This window comes from Lathyrus oleraceus, chromosome 5, assembly GCF_024323335.1.
Source record: "Lathyrus oleraceus cultivar Zhongwan6 chromosome 5, CAAS_Psat_ZW6_1.0, whole genome shotgun sequence".
In the NCBI taxonomy this organism is placed as follows: Eukaryota; Viridiplantae; Streptophyta; class Magnoliopsida; order Fabales; family Fabaceae; genus Lathyrus; species Lathyrus oleraceus.
Genome location: NC_066583.1, coordinates 80,069,507 through 80,089,689, shown reverse-complemented (window position 1 = coordinate 80,089,689; position 20,183 = coordinate 80,069,507). Strand labels below are relative to the sequence as shown.

The 20,183-nt window shown below is 37.2% G+C and overlaps 1 pseudogene; it reads right to left on the bottom strand.

Annotated features, from left to right (window-relative positions):
* Positions 1–16,541: 16,541 nt before the first annotated feature.
* On the bottom strand, positions 16,542–18,422 carry LOC127078849 (ABC transporter B family member 1-like; annotated as a pseudogene).
* Between the last annotated feature and the right edge of the window lie 1,761 nt (positions 18,423–20,183).

The window sequence follows — 20,183 nt, the reverse complement described above, 5'->3', positions numbered from 1 at the left end:
TCATGCTCATTTAATAATCAAAATAAATTTTTGCACAATTCGCAGCGGATATGCAAACCATGTAACACATTACATGTAAAATTATTCAACAACCAAATGAAAACAAGGTAAAACATCCCGTCCCGATGTTACATATACCAGAGCATGACCCACTAAGGAACTACACTAGACTTCAAGCACTAGCTTCTACTCAATCACTGCTCGTTACCTGAAACATAGTTGTAAGGGTGAGTTCCTCAATCGATATAATAAGCATTATAAAATATCATGTAATGCTAAGTAATTTAACACATTTCATCACCCAAATCAGATCACACATTCAGCAACGGCACATCAACTCAAAATCATAATCATACTCAACCCAACACAAAACACACGTATAATATTGGAATACATCCATTCATATTATACGCCATACATACATTATGCAATGAGACTCCATGCATGCGGTACCGACTATTCATGAACACATAGTTCAACCTCACCGATCAAACCCAGATACGGCTACCAAGCTCACTAGTCCCACTCATTTGAGACCTAGTGACTCACTCACTAATTCCTCACCATGGGAATTAGCTACCACCCCAAGGGCTATGCTATGCACGCTAAATCACCTAGCATGCAAACATCAACAACAATCCACAATAACTCACTCACTAATTCCTCACCATGGGAATTAGCTACCACCATAAAGGCCATACTATGCACGCTAAATCACCTAACATGCAACCATCAACAACAATCCACAATGGACATATGCTCACACTCTAAGCCATAAACAGTCCATTCACAATTGCATACATAACAGATAGATTCACAGTATTATGCATACCATCATACATCATCAGCATATTTATCACAGAATCATATTCATATCATGCCAAATAATAAATCACAGTATTAGCACACTCTACTAATACCTATACTGCTCAAAACAACGGGAAATGATCCCTATTATATCATACACCAATATAGGCCAATCATCAAATATGTCCACAATATTTAAATATCAATTTTTCACTTTTCCAACAGTGTTAACCGGTTAACGCCCTGGGTTAACCGGTTAACGCAACACAGAACATGTTTCCTGGCATATTTTAACAGTGTTAACCGGTTAACGCCCTGGGTTAACCGGTTAACGCAAGACAGACAGCAATTTCTCATAATTCATAACAGTGTTAACCGATTAACACCCTGGGTTAACCGGTTAACGCAAGACAGAAAGCTGTTCCTGCGCTAACACGAACAGAATGCAGAATCCCCCGCATTTTTCGCCGTCGGAGGACTTCCGGACCTCCGATTTCAATTCCGTAAAAAGCTACACGTCCAGAAATTTACGATTCACCCACATATAGATTCAATTACAGTTTTAACATAACTTATTCATCATCGTTTACAACATTTCTCATCCCAATTAGAGTCAATTCAATGGCTTATTACTACCCATTACATGTTAACCCATAATACCCATTAAACGACGATAAACCCCCTCTTACCTGAGTTAATCCGACAAATCCTTTAGCTTCAAGCTTTTCCCTTCTTCAACCCTTGTTCTCTTGCTCTTCCTCTTTGCCCTTTTCTCACTTTCTGTCGCTTCTCTGGTTTTCACGTGAAAAACCCTTTTTACCAAATGGAACTCTTTATATATATATTCCAACTTTATTATTCCAATAATAATAATCCAATAATATTCCAATTATTTAATTAAATTAATAAATATACTATTAACTTAAATTAAATAATTATCATATTTTATCGGGGTGTTACAACTCTCCCCCACTAAAAGAGTTTTCGTCCTCGAAAACATACCTCAAGCGAATAACTCTGGATAAGACTCCTTCATCTGACTCTCAAGTTCCCAAGTCACATTGCCACCTGCTGGTCCTCCCCAAGCTACCTTTACCAAAGCAATCTTTTTACCCCGCAACTACTTCAACTCTCGATCCTCGATCCTCATAGGTGATGTTTCAACAGTCAGGTTATCTCTCACCTGTACATCATCTACTTTGACCACATGCGACGGATCAGGAATGTACCTCCTCAACTGAGACACATGAAAAACCTCGTGCAAATTCGCAAGTGACGGCGGTAAAGCGATACGATAGGCTACCTCCCCCATCCTTTCCAAAATCTAATAAGGACCAATAAATCGAGGTGTCAACTTCTTCGACTTCAAAGCTCGACCAACCCCAGTTATCAGAGTAACACGAAGAAACACATGATCTCCCTCTTGAAACTCAAGTGACTTCCTCCTCTTGTCGTGATAACTCTTCTGACGACTCTGAGCAATCCTCATCTTCTCCTGAATCATCTTAATCTTTTCCGTAGTTTGTTGAACAATCTCCGGTCCAACCACAACACTCTCACCGGACTCATACTAACATAAAGGTGTCCGACATCTCCTACCATACAAAGCTTCAAACGGTGCCATACCAATGCTCGAATGAAAACTATTGTTGTAGGTAAACTCAATCAAAGGTAAATAACAATCCCAAGCACCTCCCTTCTCCAAAACACAAGCCCTCAAAAGATCCTCCAGTGACTGAATCGTCCTCTCAGTCTGACCATCAGTCTGCGGATGATATGCAGAACTCAATCTCAGCTTAGTTCCCAAAGCCCTCTGCAAACCTTCCCAGAACTTCGATGTAAATCTAGGATCTCTGTCCGAAACAATACTCGACGGAATACCATGCAAACTTACAATTTTCTCAATATACAACTCAGCTAGTCTCTCTAACGGATGATCCATTCTGATCGGAATAAAATGAGCCGATTTTGTCAACCTGTCAACAATCACCCAAATAGCTTCAAAATTCTTAATTGTCCTCGGTAAACCAGAAACAAAATCCATACTGATACTATCCCACTTCCACTCTGGAATAGCCAACGGTTGCATTAGCCCAGACGGCTTCTGATGCTCAATCTTTGACTTCTGACAAGTCAAACAAGAATAAACAAAACTCGTAATTTCTCTTTTCATTCCCGGCCACCAAAATAACTTTTTCAAATCATGATACATCTTCGTAGCCCCAGGATGAATACTCAGGCCACTACGATGTCCTTCCTCAAGAATACTCTTCTTAAGTTCGGTAACATCCGGAATACACACCCGATTACCAAATTTCAAAACACCATTCTTATCAACTTTGAATTCACCACCTTGACCTTGATTCACTAGAGTCAACTTATCAACCAAAAGCACATCGGATTTCTGACCCTCTCTAATCTCATCCAGAATACCACTCGTTAACTTCAACATTCCCAATTTAACACTATTGTGAGTACTCTCACACACCAAACTCAAGTCTCTAAACTGCTCAATTAAATCCAATTCCTTAACCATTAACATAGACATATGCAATGATTTCCGACTCAATGCATCAGCCACTACGTTTGCTTTACCCGGATGGTAATTCAAACCAAAGTCATAATCCTTCAGAAACTCTAACCATCTCCTCTGTCTCATATTCAGCTCTTTCTGATCAAACAAATACTTTAAACTTTTATGGTCACTGAAAACCTCAAATCTTGACCCGTACAAGTAATGCCTCCATAACTTCAGAACAAATACCACAGCTGCCAACTCTAAATCGTGTGTCGGATAGTTCCTCTCATGAACCTTCAGTTATCTCGAAGCATAAGCTACAACCTGCTTATTCTGCATCAAAACACCACCCAAACCCAACAATGAAGCATCACAGTAAACCTCAAATGGTTCCGACGGACTCGGTAATATCAGAATAGGAGCAGTAGTTAACCTTCTCTTTAACTCTTGGAAACCTTCTTCACATTTTGAGTCCCAAACAAACGCTTGCCCCTTTCTAGTCAACATCGTCAACGGTAACGCCAACTTAGAAAATCCCTCAATGAATTTCCTATAATAACCTGCAAGTCCAAGAAAACTCCTTATCTCAGAAACTGACTTCGGGGCTTCCCACTCAGACACCGCTTCTATCTTAGAAGGATCAACAGCAACACCACCTCTGGAAATCACATGACCAAGAAAACTAACCTCTTCTAACCAAAATTCACACTTAGACAGTTTAGCAAATAACTTCTTTTCTCGTAGAACTCCTAAAACCACTCTCAAATGTTCAGCATGCTCTTCTTCAGATTTCGAATACACCAAAATATCGTCAATAAACACCACAACAAACTTGTCTAGGTACGGATGGAAAATCCTATTCATATACTCCATAAATACCTCAGGCGCATTAGTCACACCAAAAGGCATTACAGAATACTCATAATGTCCATACCTTGTTCTGAAAGCAGTCTTTTGAATATCCTCAGTTTTCACACGTATCTGATGATACCCCGATCTCAAATCTATTTTGCTGAACACACTCGCACCAACCAACTGATCCATCAAATCATCAATCCTCGGCAAAGGATATCGATTCTTGATCGTCACTTTATTTAGTTGCCTGTAGTCCACACACAACCTCATAGTACCTTCTTTCTTCTTAACCAATAACACTGGTGCGCCCCACGGTGACACACTCGGACGAATAAATTTCTTATCCAACAGATCTTCCAGCTGACTCTTCAATTCAGTTAACTCAACAGCAGACATACGGTACAGAGCCATCGATATCGGCCTAGTACCAGGTACCAAATCAATCGAGAACTCAACTTCACGCTCTGGCGGTAATTCATTCACTTCTTCAGGAAACACATCAGGAAAATCACACACCACGGCTAGATCACAAATCACCAGTTTATCTTTAGCCTCCAAAGTCGCTAACAGCATAAACAACTCTGCCCCATCTGCTACTGCCTCATCATAGGGAGTGTAATACTTCGACAGCTCTGTGAACTTAGCAGCATACTCAGTAACAGACCGATTGCCCTGCTTCAATTCTAAGAACTCTATCTCTTGCTTTCCCCTGACATCCTCTGGAAAGTACTTCCTCAGGAATCTCTCTCTGAACACCGCCCAAGTGATCTCAGCACTCCCCGCAGCTTCCAACTCAATTCGGGCAGCAACCCACCAATCATCTGCTTCCTCTGACAGCATATGCGTACCGAACCTGACATTCTGGTTATCGGCACACTCAATCACTCGGAAGATCCTCTCGATCTCCTTCAACCACTTCTGAGCACCATCTGGATCGTATGCTCCCTTGAACATTGGAGGATTATTCTTCTGGAACTCACTCAGTTGACGAGCAGCTCCCAGTCCCACAACATTCGGATTCCCTCCAAGTACTCCAGCTAGCATACCCAGAGCCTCAGCAATCCCAACATCGTCTCTACCTCTTCCAGCCATCTCTATTCTGAAAACCCAACAAGCTAAAACAATAAGTACTGATAGGGTTACACAACACCTATCACGTACAGGGAAACAGAATAATTACGACTCGACTCGACCGACTATGCTCTGATACCACTTATTGTAACACCCTTCTAAAATACCCCCAATAATTAATTAATTCAACAAAATATAAATCAGAGTAGATATGCAATTAAGGGTGTCACACTTGACACTTCACACCATTCACCAAAATAGTTTGTCATGCTCATTTAATAATCAAAATAAATTATTGCACAATTCGCAGCGGATATGCAAACCATGTAACACATTACATGTAAAATTATTCAACAACCAAATGAAAACAAGGTAAAACATCCCGTCCCGATGTTACATATACCAGAGCATGACCCACTAAGGAACTACACTAGACTTCAAGCACTAGCTTCTACTCAATCACTGCTCGTTACCTGAAACATAGTTGTAAGGGTGAGTTCCTCAATCGATATAATAAGCATTATAAAATATCATGTAATGCTAAGTAATTTAACACATTTCATCACCCAAATCAGATCACACATTCAGCAACGGCACATCAACTCAAAATCATAATCATACTCAACCCAACACAAAACACACGTATAATATTGGAATACATCCATTCATATTATACGCCATACATACATTATGCAATGAGACTCCATGCATGCGGTACCGACTATTCGTGAACACATAGTTCAACCTCACCGATCAAACCCAGATACGGCTACCAAGCTCACTAGTCCCACTCATTTGAGACCTAGTGACTCACTCACTAATTCCTCACCATGGGAATTAGCTACCACCTCAAGGGCTATGCTATGCACGCTAAATCACCTAGCATGCAAACATCAACAACAATCCACAATAACTCACTCACTAATTCCTCACCATGGGAATTAGCTACCACCATAAAGGCCATACTATGCACGCTAAATCACCTAGCATGCAACCATCAACAACAATCCACAATGGACATATGCTCACACTCTAAGCCATAAACAGTCCATTCACAATTGCATACATAACAGATACATTCACAGTATTATGCATACCATCATACATCATCAGCATATTTATCACAGAATCATATTCATATCATGCCAAATAATAAATCACAGTATTAGCACACTCTACTAATACCTATACTGCTCAAAACAACGGGAAATGATCCCTACTATATCATACACCAATATAGGTCAATCATCAAATATGTCCACAATATTTAAATATCAATTTTTCACTTTTCCAACAGTGTTAACCGGTTAACGCCCTGGGTTAACCGGTTAACGCAACACAGAACACGCTTCCTGGCACATTTTAACAGTGTTAACCGGTTAACGCCCTGGGTTAACCGGTTAACGCAAGACAGACAGCAATTTCTCATAATTCATAACAGTGTTAACCGGTTAACACCCTGGGTTAACCGGTTAACGCAAGACAGAAAGTTGTTCCTGCGCTAACACGAACAGAATGCAGAATCCCCCGCATTTTTCGCCGTCGGAGGACTTCCGGACCTCCGATTTCAATTCCGTAAAAAGCTACACGTCCAGAAATTTACGATTCACCCACATATAGATTCAATTACAGTTTTAACATAACTTATTCATCATCATTTACAGCATTCCTCATCCCAATTAGGGTCAATTCAATGGCTTATTACTACCCATTACATGTTAACCCATAATACCCATTAAACGACGATAAACCCCCCCTTACCTGAGTTAATTCGGCAAATCCTTTAGCTTCAAGCTTTTCCCTTCTTTAACCCTTGTTCTCTTGCTCTTCCTCTTTGCCCTTTTCTCACTTTCTGTCGCTTCTCTGGTTTTCACGTGAAAAACCCTTTTTACCAAATGGAACTCTTTATATATATATTCCAACTTTATTATTCCAATAATAATATTCCAATTATTTAATTAAATTAATAAATATACTATTAATTTAAATTAAATAATTATCATATTTTATCGGGGTGTTACACAACCTCATGAATTTGTTTATATCCTTTTGCAACCAGTCTTGCCTTATAGGTATGTACCTTACCATCCATGTCAGTCTTCTTTTTGAATACCCACTGGCATCCTATAAGGTTAACTCCTACAGGAGGCTCTACCAAGGTCCAAACTTGGTTTGTGTACATGGAATCCATTTCAGATTTCATGGCTTCTAGCCACTTCTTAGACTCGGGACCAGTTATGGCCTCTTGGTAGGTCACAGGCTCATCTTGATCCATGAGTAATACATCACCTTGATCAGTTATGAGATATCCATATCTCTCAGGTATGTGACGTATCCTGCTTGACCTACGCTGGTCTTGTTCTACTTAAGCAGGTTGCTCTTCCACAACTACTTGTGTTTCCTGCTCTAATTCCTCCATAGGTGTGTCGATGCTTTGTGATTCTTAAATTTCTTCAAGCTCTACTTTCCTCCCACTGATTCCTTTGGAAATAAAATCCTTTTCTAGGAAAACTCCAGTTCGAGCGATAAACACTTTGCTCTCAGAAGGATTGTAGAAGTAATACCCTCTTGTTCTTTAGGATACCCCACAAATAAGCATTTTTCAGATTTGGGCTCAAGCTTAGTCGAAATTTGTCGTTTCACATAAACTTCGCAACCCCAAATCTTCATGTAAGACATATGTGGTTTCTTACCACTCCATATCTCATATGGTGTCTTCTCAACCTTTTTGGATGGAACACGGTTAAGTGTGTAACCTGTTGTCAATAGTGCATGTCCCCAAAAGGAGTTTGGAAGATCGGCGTGACTCATCATGGATTGGACCATGTCTAACAGGGTTTGATTTCTTCTCTCAGATACACCATTCCATTGGGGTGTTCCGGGAGGAGTAAGTTGGGATAGGATCCCACACTCTTTTAGATGGTCATCAAACTCTAGGCTTAAATACTCACCACCTCGATCTGATCGAAGAGTTTTAATATTCTTTCCTAGTTGGTTTTGTACTTCATTCTTGAATTCCTTGAACTTTTCAAAGGACTCTGATTTGTGTTTCATTAAATACACATAACCATATCTACTAAAATCATCAGTAAATGTGATAAAGTACTAAAAACCTCATTTGGCTGGTATGTTTAGTGGTCCACATACATCAGTATGTATGAGGGCCAAAAGATCATTAGCTCTTTCACCTTTTCCTGTGAATGGAGACTTTGTCATCTTTCCAATTAAACAAGATCTGCATGTCTCATATGATTCATAATCAAAAGAGTCAAAGACTCCATCTTTATGGAGTTTGGAAATGCGTTTCTCATTTATGTGGCCTAATCGATAATGCCAAAGGTAAGTTGGATTTAACTCATTAGGTTTCATCCTTTTAGTATTAATGTTATAAATAGGCATTTCAAGATCAAGGACATATATTCCATTGTTCATTTGTGCAGTAGCATAGAATATATCATTCAAATAAATTGAGCAACAATTATTCTTTATTATAAATGAAAAACCAAACTTGTCAAAACAAGAAACGGAAATAATATTCTTGCTAATTGCAGGTACATAATAACAGTTCTCTAACGGAATTATTAAACCACTAGGTAAAGTCAATACATAAGTTCCTACGGCTAAAGCAACAACCTTTACTCCATTACCAACTCGTAGGTCAACTTCACCTTTTGCCAAATCTCTACTCCTTTTTAGTCCCTGCACATTGGTACAAATGTGAGAACTGCATCCAACATCTAATACCCATGATGCAGAAGTAGATAAATTAATTTCAATAACAAAAATACCTGAAGTTGAAGTCTTTACTCTATTCTTCTTATCTTCCAGGTACTTTTGGCAGTTTCTCTTCCAGTGTCCGGTCTTACCGCAATGGAAGCAGGTGCCTTCTTTTACTATGCCTCCACTAGGCTTCAAAGCAGCAACATTGGGTTTGGGTTTGGCAACTTCCTTGCCTTTCCCTTTATCACCCTGCTTGGTGGGCCTTTTGTTCTGTCTCTTTCCATTTCCGATCATCAGAATGGACTTCCCTTTTGACTTTAGATTCTGCTCAGCAGTTTTAACATGGCTAGCAGTTCAGGAAGAGATTTGTCCATATCATTCATATTGAAATTTTGGACAAATTGACTGAATCTATCTGACAACAATTGCAAGATCAAATCAGTCGCAAGTTCCTTTCTGAGGGGAAAACCCAACCTCTCGAGGTTTTCCACATACCTAATCATTTTGAACACATGGGGACCTACAGGGGCTCCCTCAGCTAACTTGCCTTGAAAAAGGTCTTTTGAAACTTCAAACCTTTCATGCCTTACTGGCTTTTGATAGAGCATCTTCAGGTGTTCGATCATATCGAACGCTGCCATGTTCTCATGTTGCTTTTGCAACTCTGAGTTCATGGTAGCTAGCATGAGACAAGCAGTTTCATTGGCATCATCGACATGCTTCTTATAAGCATCTCTTTCTGCCTTAGGTGCAGAACTAGGAGGTTCCTCTTCAGGAACAGGTTTCTCCAAGACATACAACTTTCTATCATGTTTGAGGACAATCCTCAGATTTCGGTGTCAATCCAGAAAATTTATCCCAAACAATTTTTCCTTGTCAAGGATTGATCGCAAAATGTTGTTAGAGGTGTTTGTTGTCATGGTAATCTACATGAAATTAATGAAAATATAAGTATCAATAACATATTTAATTAGGCCTTTAATTAAATATGCTCCCACTATTTTACTTAAAACAAATGACCATCACCATTTGATTCGGAAAATCCCGTTGGAAGATTTTCTAGTGGGTCGAGATCCATATTTCACTTTGTTTTAAGTCCGCGTAGGCGGATTATGCAAAACTAGGTTATTTAGGTAGGAACTCCTTCCAATTGTATCTAATACATCTCTCGAATATTTTAGTTGGGTGAATAACTCCTTATTCCAATCCATCACATGGATCATTTCCAACTCTTGCTTCTAAACATATATAATATTATTATAATTTGTTTAGTTAAGTTTGACCCATTGTTTTAACAATTGGATATTACAATTATCCCATCGCACCTTACTAATATAGAACATGCACCTCGCGTAGGTGAAACCTACATTATCCGATACTAGTCTTAATGAGTGTTAAAACTTAGAAAGCATAAACTTAATATTTAATTTGAGGGGATTTTGCAATTATTCTGATCTCACCGACTTATTTATCATATAAATCGTCTCTCACATGTCAACATACATTCACATGCATCAACATACATACATAATGAAACAGTTATGGCCCCCTAGCGCAATTGTTCTCCCAAGCCAATGAGAGAACCTAAGCTAACTTAATAACGATCTAAGCTTCTCCAAGCAAGATCTTCAAGGTTGTCCTCCTTTGATATTGAATTCTTCTCTTTCTTCATAACATTACATTACATAAAAGAAACTCGTTTTACATACGAGGGAGTGAGATGAGAAAAGAAGTTACATTAAGAGATTAAAAGAGAGGCACGACACGCTATCGTACCTCGGGAAAATGAGAGACACAACCTAGCAAAGCGCAATCGCACGCTCGTAATGATGAACTGAACATAGTCGCCACCGAACTTTATTTATTCCTAAAAAGGAAAGGGGAAATATCGATAAAACCCAAGATAAAATGACAATGATTATGGTCGTCGCAACCGAATCAGGGTTCGGGAGTCGATTACGCAAGGGGAAGGTATTAACACCCCTTACGTCCGTTGTACTCAACGGGAACCATTAGGTCAGTTGTGCGTATTAGTGTTAGTTTGAAATGTTAGGCTTTTCAAGTTATTAGGTGGGAAAGAAAGAATAAAAGAGAGGAGAATGTTTTTTGGATTTTTCAACGAAGGACTAAACCTAAGTTTTTTATTAGTGGGCGTGACAAGACTTACAAATCCTGCTCCTACGTATCTCAATAGAGAAATCAAGGTTTACGTAGTTATGGGTAGAAAAATGTTTGTTTGTTGGTCGATTTTAGCGAAAGATACTTTGTGTCAAATCGACGAAAACATTGTTGGACTACCCAAAACAGGTGGAAAAACATTGTCTTGCATTGTTTTGAAACAAAGTACCTTTCGTTTGAGAAAAGGTTTAAGAGTTAATCGCACGACGGTGAGAAAAAGAAATTGATTGGTTTGATGTGTTTTGAATAATGGCGAGAACTTGGATGAGCGAGATATCCATCTCGAATCCTAGTCTCAGGAGTGCGTGGTATCCACCACATTCCATTTCCATCTTATTTGCAAAAGTGTTTGATAAGGATTATGTGTTTTAAATTTGATTGAGAAAGGGTTTGAAGAACCGCATTGATAATTTTGGATGATGGCGAGTGCTAAGATAGGCGAGGCATCCACCTCGAATCTTAATCTCAGGAGTGCATGGTATCCACCATGTTCCATTTCCATCTTTATTAAAAAAATATTAAATAGGAATTAAATGTTTTGGGTTTTATTATGAAAATGACTTGACATTGGATCAAGCATTGATGGACGTTTAAGAGAAATTTTTGAATGAATGTTTGAGAGAAACATAATAGATGAATTTGGATGATGGCGAGAGCTAAGATAGGCGAGGCATCCACCTCGAATCTTAGTCTCAGGAGTGCGTGGTATCCACCACGTTCCATTTCCATCTTTATTGAAAAGGTCTTAAATATGAATTAATATTTTTTGATTTTTGATTATGAAAAATGGCTTGACGTTGGATCAAGCATTTGATGAAGTTTTGAAAGAAATGGAATAGAATGTGAAGAAGAAATGGATTGATTTGTTTATTGATAAAATACTCGACGTTGGATCGAGTCTTATTTTTGATCTTTTGAAAATGGTTGATTTTATTCTTGTGTTAGTAGCTAACTAAACAGTCAAGCAATAACAAAATGAAACAGTAAAATTATTACATGGCAGGGGAGTGGGGGTACATTTTATCGAATGGGAATTCAAAGTAATGAAATAATTAAATCGAACCCAAACAACAAACAATGCGATGTATGAGTGTAAGTGCAAGAGAACTGTCTCATTGTAAGAAGGCCCAAGAGTAAGCCATGTAAAGAAAATAACACAACAAGTTATATTTACAACACACTTAAAAATTAAATCGAAAAAAGGTGAAATCGGGATTTGCACAGATGGAAATTGAGGGACACACAACCTAAATAATGTGCTCAAAGCCGATTTGCACATATTAACAACAACCGAAATGTCATATATGATTAATCAAAACGCGGCGAAATACTATCAATATATCGATAAAAATAATCATGGAATAACAACATGGGAATTGTTGAATCCATAGATTAAAAATCGATGTTTAAACAATAAAATAAATTAAGGACAAACATTAAAATCAACAAGTGTCGGGAAAAATGGGAATAAAACATAAAAATATTAAAAGAGAAAATAATGAAATAAATAGGAAATGACATGCACAAGGATCAAACCCATGGTCCTGAGAATGCAAACCTACAATTCTACCACTCAACCAGGATCGCTTACTGATATGTGCATTCAATCACCACTATATGATATAAACGAAAACGCTGAAATGTAGAAATAAAATCACAAAGATGAAACAGTAACAAGATCCTCTCTTTTTTAAAAAAAAAATGGATACTCTAACCAAACTTTCCAATCTAAACTGACATTAAATTTACGTGAACAACAACAGCAGCTCAAATGTGTCTACTACACCATTCTATTAATGCATTGTCCAAACAAAACTATAGTTAATATAATTTATGCATTGAAACTTAATCAAGAGTGGAACACGATTCACACTATCGATTTGGCAACGCAATAAAAACTACAGCAAAAAATAACACACACGCGCATCATGGTGACAAAATCAACGGTGCAAACACAACAGTCCATCAAAGTCCATAGGAAAGGAAACGGTAAATAAAACAGGTGTAGACAGATCCAAAACGGATCTGAATCGAGATCGTACTTCTTATTCGAAAGTTATTACGCCGCTCGGATCGAGACCGTGTTAACTCTGTTCGTCCTTGCTGAGTTGATGTTATTTGTGGCGAAGAGACGTCGAGCTTGAAGACAATGATGTTAAGGTGCTTCACGACCGACCGTCGTTCTACGTTGGTAGTGTTCTTTATGAGCCAAATGGCTGGCAAACAAATTCTCTGCACTATGTGGATTGTAGTTGGAAGAAGAAAGGTTACAGTGCCGATTTCATGAGGGAAAGATGAAGGTTTTTTTTGTGTTAAAGCAGTGCTCTTCAATTCTCTTTTTTTTTCTTTTTTGGATGGTAGCCGCCTCCCCATGAAGAGAGTGTTCTTGCTTTTATATTCACCTGCTAGGGTTTGGAATTGGTCACTGAGATCAAAAGAGTATTGGAATTGGAAGTGCTTTCTTGTGCTGCTTTATTGTCTACCCCATTTTGGTGCTTGCTCTGAAAAAGGTAACTTGTACCTTGTACCTTCTTCTGAAAAATATTTTGATTCCCTTTTGTTGTTTGTGAATTTTTACCGTCTTATCGAGTCGTTATGATTTTACTGCAGTGAATTTTCTTGCAACTTTGAGGTTTCTGTTAACCACACTCAAGCTTTAAATATTTTCAACATACATGACAATCTCATGCTCCGTCACATCGTAACATTTCGGTATATTCTGGACAACGATTGATGATAATCGCATGGGAGCAAGGGGCACCAAATCAGGTATTTGTTTCAGAGCATCATGCACCTGGGACAAAACCTTATTCTTTCTATCAGCTCCATTTTCGTTTTTCAGAAAAATCAATGACATGTTTCACTACAAGAAAAACTCCCCCCTGCCACATGATTATCACGTGGCAAAGGTGAAAATCACTTCACTAGTCAAAAATAGCGACGTGTTGATTCACGTCGCTGGAACGCGTGTGGCAACTTTTTGTGACGTGATAAACACGTCGCTAATTTGCCAAAGGCAAATCACGTCGCAACATTGTGAATTAACTTGCTTCTGCGCTTAAACTTTGCCACGTGATATTCATGACACAACTTTGCCACATGAATATCACGTCACAACATTTGAAAATGGATGGTATGTTGCCACATGAAAATCACGTGGCAAATTACCCACGTGATTTACACTTCACAACTTAAAAACAAAATTAAAATAAAAGATAAAATATATTGTTATTATTAAATTATATTATTAATAAAAGATAAAATAATTAATAAATAATAAAATATAGAATAATTAATAATTAAGTGAAATATTTTTAAATTAAAATTACACATATGAAAATATATCGTTACTATTTTAATTTCAAAAGTGATATTCCTCTATCGTCCAATTTAAAAATCGTTCTATCGTACATCCAACTAATTATTACGTACAATTTAAAAAAAATATATTATACTATTAATAAATATATAATATAACTATTATATACTTTATTGTTTAAACTAAACATATATTTATAAAACATATACCCTAATATGTGTTATTTAAAAAAAAACATTTTAGACATACATATTATTCATACTAATTTTTTTTATAAACATATTTTTAATATAAAAATATATATGAAATTAATGTTTTGTTTTTTTATACATTATTTTAAACATAATATTAATAATACAACTTCTATTTATTTAGTTATCTAAATAATATATATACACACTTATCAATTTTTACTCAAAACACTAATCTATTATATTTTTTAAACTAACCATATTATCTAAATAATAATACAACTTCTATTTTTAGACATGATTCATATTACTTTTTCTAATAAACAAAATATTTCGTTTTTTTTTATAAATATTATTCTGTTTTAATATTTTGTTTAAAAAAAATTATATATTATATTTCTAAAAAATATAATGTGCACATATATAAAGGCATTAAATAGTTTCTAAACAAAGTAATATCAAAGTTTTAATATTTCCAAGCTTGACATGATTTTCTTTTGAAATTTATAATTTCTCTAGAAATAATTAAAAATGATTTTATAAATAGGGTATTAATAGAGAGGATAGTATTGGTATTAATAGTATATTATATAAAATCTATTTCTAAATTATAAAAATTTAATACATAAAATATTCTGTTTTTTTTGTATAATACATTAAATATATAATACATTAAATATTCTGTTTTTTTAAAACTATTATATATTATATTTCTAAACAAATTCTAAACAAATTCTGTTTTAATAATACATTAGGGTATATGTTTTATAAACAAATTCTAAACAAATTCTAAATATATAATACATTAAATTTCTAAACAAATTCTATTTTAATACATAATGTGCACAAAAACAAAATCCAGTCCAAACAAATTCGGTTTTAATACATAATAAGCACAACACATAATCCAGTCCAAACTCAATACATTTAACTAATCTGAAAATAATTTAAAAAAAAATTAAATTTCACAATTTTGAATATACCTGGATGAAGACTTTGAATCTGTTTGCTCCAAATTCTTGAATGAATAATTCACTCTTAGCTATTTCTTAAAAAAAAAATACAATAATTAAAATAAAATTCATATATATTAAACAGAAATGGGTTTAAGTTGAAATAATAAAAGTATTTACCTTTAAATTTCCAATTTCAAAATGGATCTGAAGCTTGAAGGAGAGAAATGGGTTGAAGGAACTTGAAGGGAAAATGGGTCTGGTGGAAGCTTGAAGAGGAAACGAAGAAGAATGAAACGGTGAAGGGAAGAGGGAGAGAAGAGGGAAGTTAAAGGAAAGGTTCCCACGTGGTAAACACGTCGCTATTTGCGACGTGATTTACACGCCACAAAACATTCAACGGTCATCTATAACGTCTCTCTGAACCCAGTACCCACATGCTTGTCACGTCGCTATTTGCGACGTGATTGTCATTTCGGAAATTAAATTACACCACATGTACCCACGTGATCAGCACGTCACTAGTTGCGACGTGAATTACATTTCACAAAACATTATTTGAATTTTAAATTTAAAATAGCGACGTGATCTGCATGTCACTACCAAATTTTAATTATTTTCATTTCCCCCCAACCTGAAAAGTTGTCATTCCATTTTTTTATTATATTTTACCTTTAGCCACGTGAAATTCACGTCGTAATTGGCATTTTTTGCCACGTGCATTTCACGTCACTAAATCACGTGGCTGCACAAAGTTATTCTTGTAGTGTTTAGGAGCAGTAAAATGCCTCACAAGCCTCTCCAAACACCAATCAATATAGATTCCCTTCGAAGCAGCCAATGAAACGAGGAGCTCAATCAAAGCATCCATGATATAAGTTGCATCATAATTCTTATATGTTGTGGCCAAATTCCACAAGCTCATTCTCTTAAGAGCAAAAATAAGAGCTCCATGATGGACAGAGTCTACGTAGGACCATAAAAACATTGATTGTTTTAGAGAAGTCGGATATTCCATGTTTCACTAGCCATGAAGCATACCAAAGACCAAGTGCATACGAAGCATAAAGTGCAAACTAAGCTATTCCATATCCGCTTTCAGAAATCTGTCCCTTCCAAAAGCACCTTTGTAGCGGAGTTTCAAGATTTGAAGCAAAAATGCGAACAATTTTTGCTTCTGAATTTAAGGCTGCAACAGTCCTTGCATTGGCTATAGCCTCCCCAGCTAGTTGCGTGGCCTTGGCATGCGCAGCTTCCAGGTCACCAGAGAAATCGGTCATGAACATTTTCTGCAAAATAGTGGCTACAACAACAATAGGGAATACAACAATGAGGACAAGGGCGAGACGCCACTGCAACACAAAACCTGCAGCACAAACAACAAGCATAAGTGCAGTATTCTACATAATTATCGAAATTCGGTCTCCAATAGCTTATCTGACATTGTTGGCATCAAGAGCTAGCCTTGCAACAATCCTTGCACTTTCATTTTCCTCCTGATCAAACCATGCCATTTCATTCTTAAGCACGGTCGCCAGCATTTTCTCCCTCACATGTTTCATAAGATTTTCGCCAATAATATCCCAGAAGAAGTGTTGCAATGTGTTGAAGATAAGTGTAGTTGATGAAAGACCAATCAACAAGTAACATTACTTATTTATTTCTCGGATCATATATTTGTGGTCCGGATTGTAATAGATACTGAGAACAGCACTAAGAACATAAGCAAAAAAAGCACTAAGTGATCCACAAACAATTGAACCGGTTAAGCCAATTAAAGCGTAAAACCATTCAGGAGAGTTCATTTTAACTAGTCTCCAGAACGAACCGGCTTGATCTCTGAAGGCAATCTTTTCGTGCTTGTAATTTGGATGAGATGCATATAGGGACAAACTGAAATCTGATGTAGAGAAATCAGACAATCTACGTGAGTACGATGATCGTCCATAAGAAGAATTCCTAGTAATTATTGGCAAGCTAACTGAGTTTCTTGCACTTGAAGGCCTTGCACTACTCTTTATGGCGTTATTCATAGCAGTTTCATGAGCAATCTCTTGCATCTTAATGAGCTTGGCATAAACTCCATTTTCACCTTTGGAGAAGAGCTCGTCATGAGTTCCAATTTCAAAAACACTTCCTTATTGAATCACAACTACAAGGTCAGCTTTGCGAATTGTGGAGAGACGATGCACAATTACAAAAGTTGTTCTGCCAATCATAAACCGGCCAAGTGCTTCTTGCACCAACTTTTCTGATTCAGAGTCCAACGCACTTGTTGCTTCGTCAAGAAGAAGAATCGCTGGATTCTTTAGCATTGCCCTTGCTATCGATATTCTTTGTTTTTGCCCTCCGAAAAGTTGTAGTCCTTTTTCTCCTATCTGAGTTTCATAGCCTTCGGGAAGTTTTACGATGAATGAATGAGCATTAGCAACCCTAACAGCTTCCTCAATCTCAACCTGGTTTGCATCAGGTCTTCCCAAGAGTATATTTTCTCGAATCGTGGTAGCGAACAAAGCAGGCTCTTGACTCACAAGTCCTATCTGCTGCCTCAGCCATTTAAGCTTCAAAGTTTTAATGTCTTGTCCATCTAGCATAACTTGTCCTGAAGTTGGGTCATAAAATCTCTCAATAAGAGAAACAACAGTACTCTTGCCAGAGCCACTGCTACCGACTAAAGCTATGGTTTTTCCGGCAGAAACATTCAAGGAGAAATCATTGAGGATTTTAACCTCGGGCCTAGAGGGATAAGAAAAGTTAACATTTTTTAGCTCCACAAGTCCAGTAACTGTCTCCAATTCCAAGATCTTCATTCCCAACTCTTCATTTATTTTTATTTGAGAAGCTTCCGACTTTTTTCTATTCTCAGTTTCTTCACTTGCATGTTGTAATTTCCACAGCATTTCCTCACTATGTTTTTTTTTGACAAAGACAGTTGTTGTTTCAGTTCTTGCAACTTAGTTTCATATCGTTCTTTGATAAATGCAATTCTCAATGACTCCTGCATGGCGGTCGGTGGTCCTTCATTTCCTCTTCTGTCACGAGCATTAAGACATTCAGTTTCGGCTTTGTCTTTCAGCTCCTTCAAATGAATAGACAAATTCTTGAACTCCTCTGTCTTAAGAACCTGTTCAGAAAGCCTCCTGGTAAGCTCATTACATTGGTCCTGCAGCCTTATCAGTTCATTATCTGATTGTTTCAATGAAGTAATTGCAGTTTCCAGTTCAATCAATTTTCCTTAGAGAACTATACATTTGACTTCAGCTTCTACATTTGATAAAAACAGTCATGCCCCGTCTCTACAAACACTTTCCAACAACTGCTCCAGCCTTACGACCTCAAGCCGACACTCACTTTCACGCAAGCAAGAAGAATTGCTGAAATTTTCTGTCCTACTTTTGTGTTCCTTAAGCTCTGATATTGTTACACTATTTTGATCAATTAGTGCTTTACACTGAGCAGTATACACTGCTAACTCATACTTTAGGTAGTCAAGACTCGTGGACAATGTCATATTTTCTTCCATGCAATTCAATTCTCTACAAAGACAGGCATTCAATTCAGATTCTACATCAAGATTCTTTTCACAAAGCACATCAACTTGTCTACAAGCAGAATGAAGCTTCTCAATAAGTTCCTCTACATGACCCTCAAACTGAGCTCTGGTAAAGGTCATAACAACATCTGTAGCAATTGAAAATTTGTGCACTTCAGATAAGTGGGTTTCCAAACCACTAAGAGAAGAGGAGTCCACTAAAGCATCTTCAAGACGTTTCTCAGATATCTGTAGAAGATCTGAAATTCTTGATTTTTTTCAAATTCTACATCTGTGACCAGTTGCTTGAGATGGACCAGCTCCTGCTTGTTCATATCAGAATACTGCTGCTGGTGTTGCTTTTCATTCAATTCGGTGGTTTGAGCTCTGCTTCCTGTTAGATGAACCTTTGGTGGTGGCGTTGCCATACCGAGAAAATGGAGAAGCATTTGAATGATTCAATAGTTGCCTTTCCTCATCGGTACAATATAACAAGCTGACAGAAAACACTAACAGAGGTATTAAAATCAAACAGATTTCACCAGACCTACATTTAATCGCGTTGTCGAGTAAAATTAGTGTTGGAAGTCAGACTGTAAATCAATAATGAACGCAAGATAAAACAAAACACTCTCAGTAACCTCCGGTCAATCCCGCAAGTTCACTTTGTACTTGGCAAACAAACTGCCCTTTCACCCGTGGACGTTTATCTGCCTGTCTTTTCCGCTGGCTCAATGTACTTGAAACTCCTTTTATTGGTCATTGTAATCGAAGATTGCTTCTTCTGGGGACTGCTTTTGTCATTCAAATCCTGTGTTTCATCATCTGAGTTATTCATGCTAATATCATTTTGAATTGGTTGTAGGTCGTGATAACTTCTTGCAAGCATGGCGCCTAAAACAAATTTGAACGTGAGGGCTATGTTGTCAAGACCATGAATGCTTGTCCTCTGATTTAAACTGGCTTGTTTGGAGATAAAAATGTTACAGAATTGGTGCCGACTACAACGCTCGATTGCATACTGGTTTGAGGAATCTCA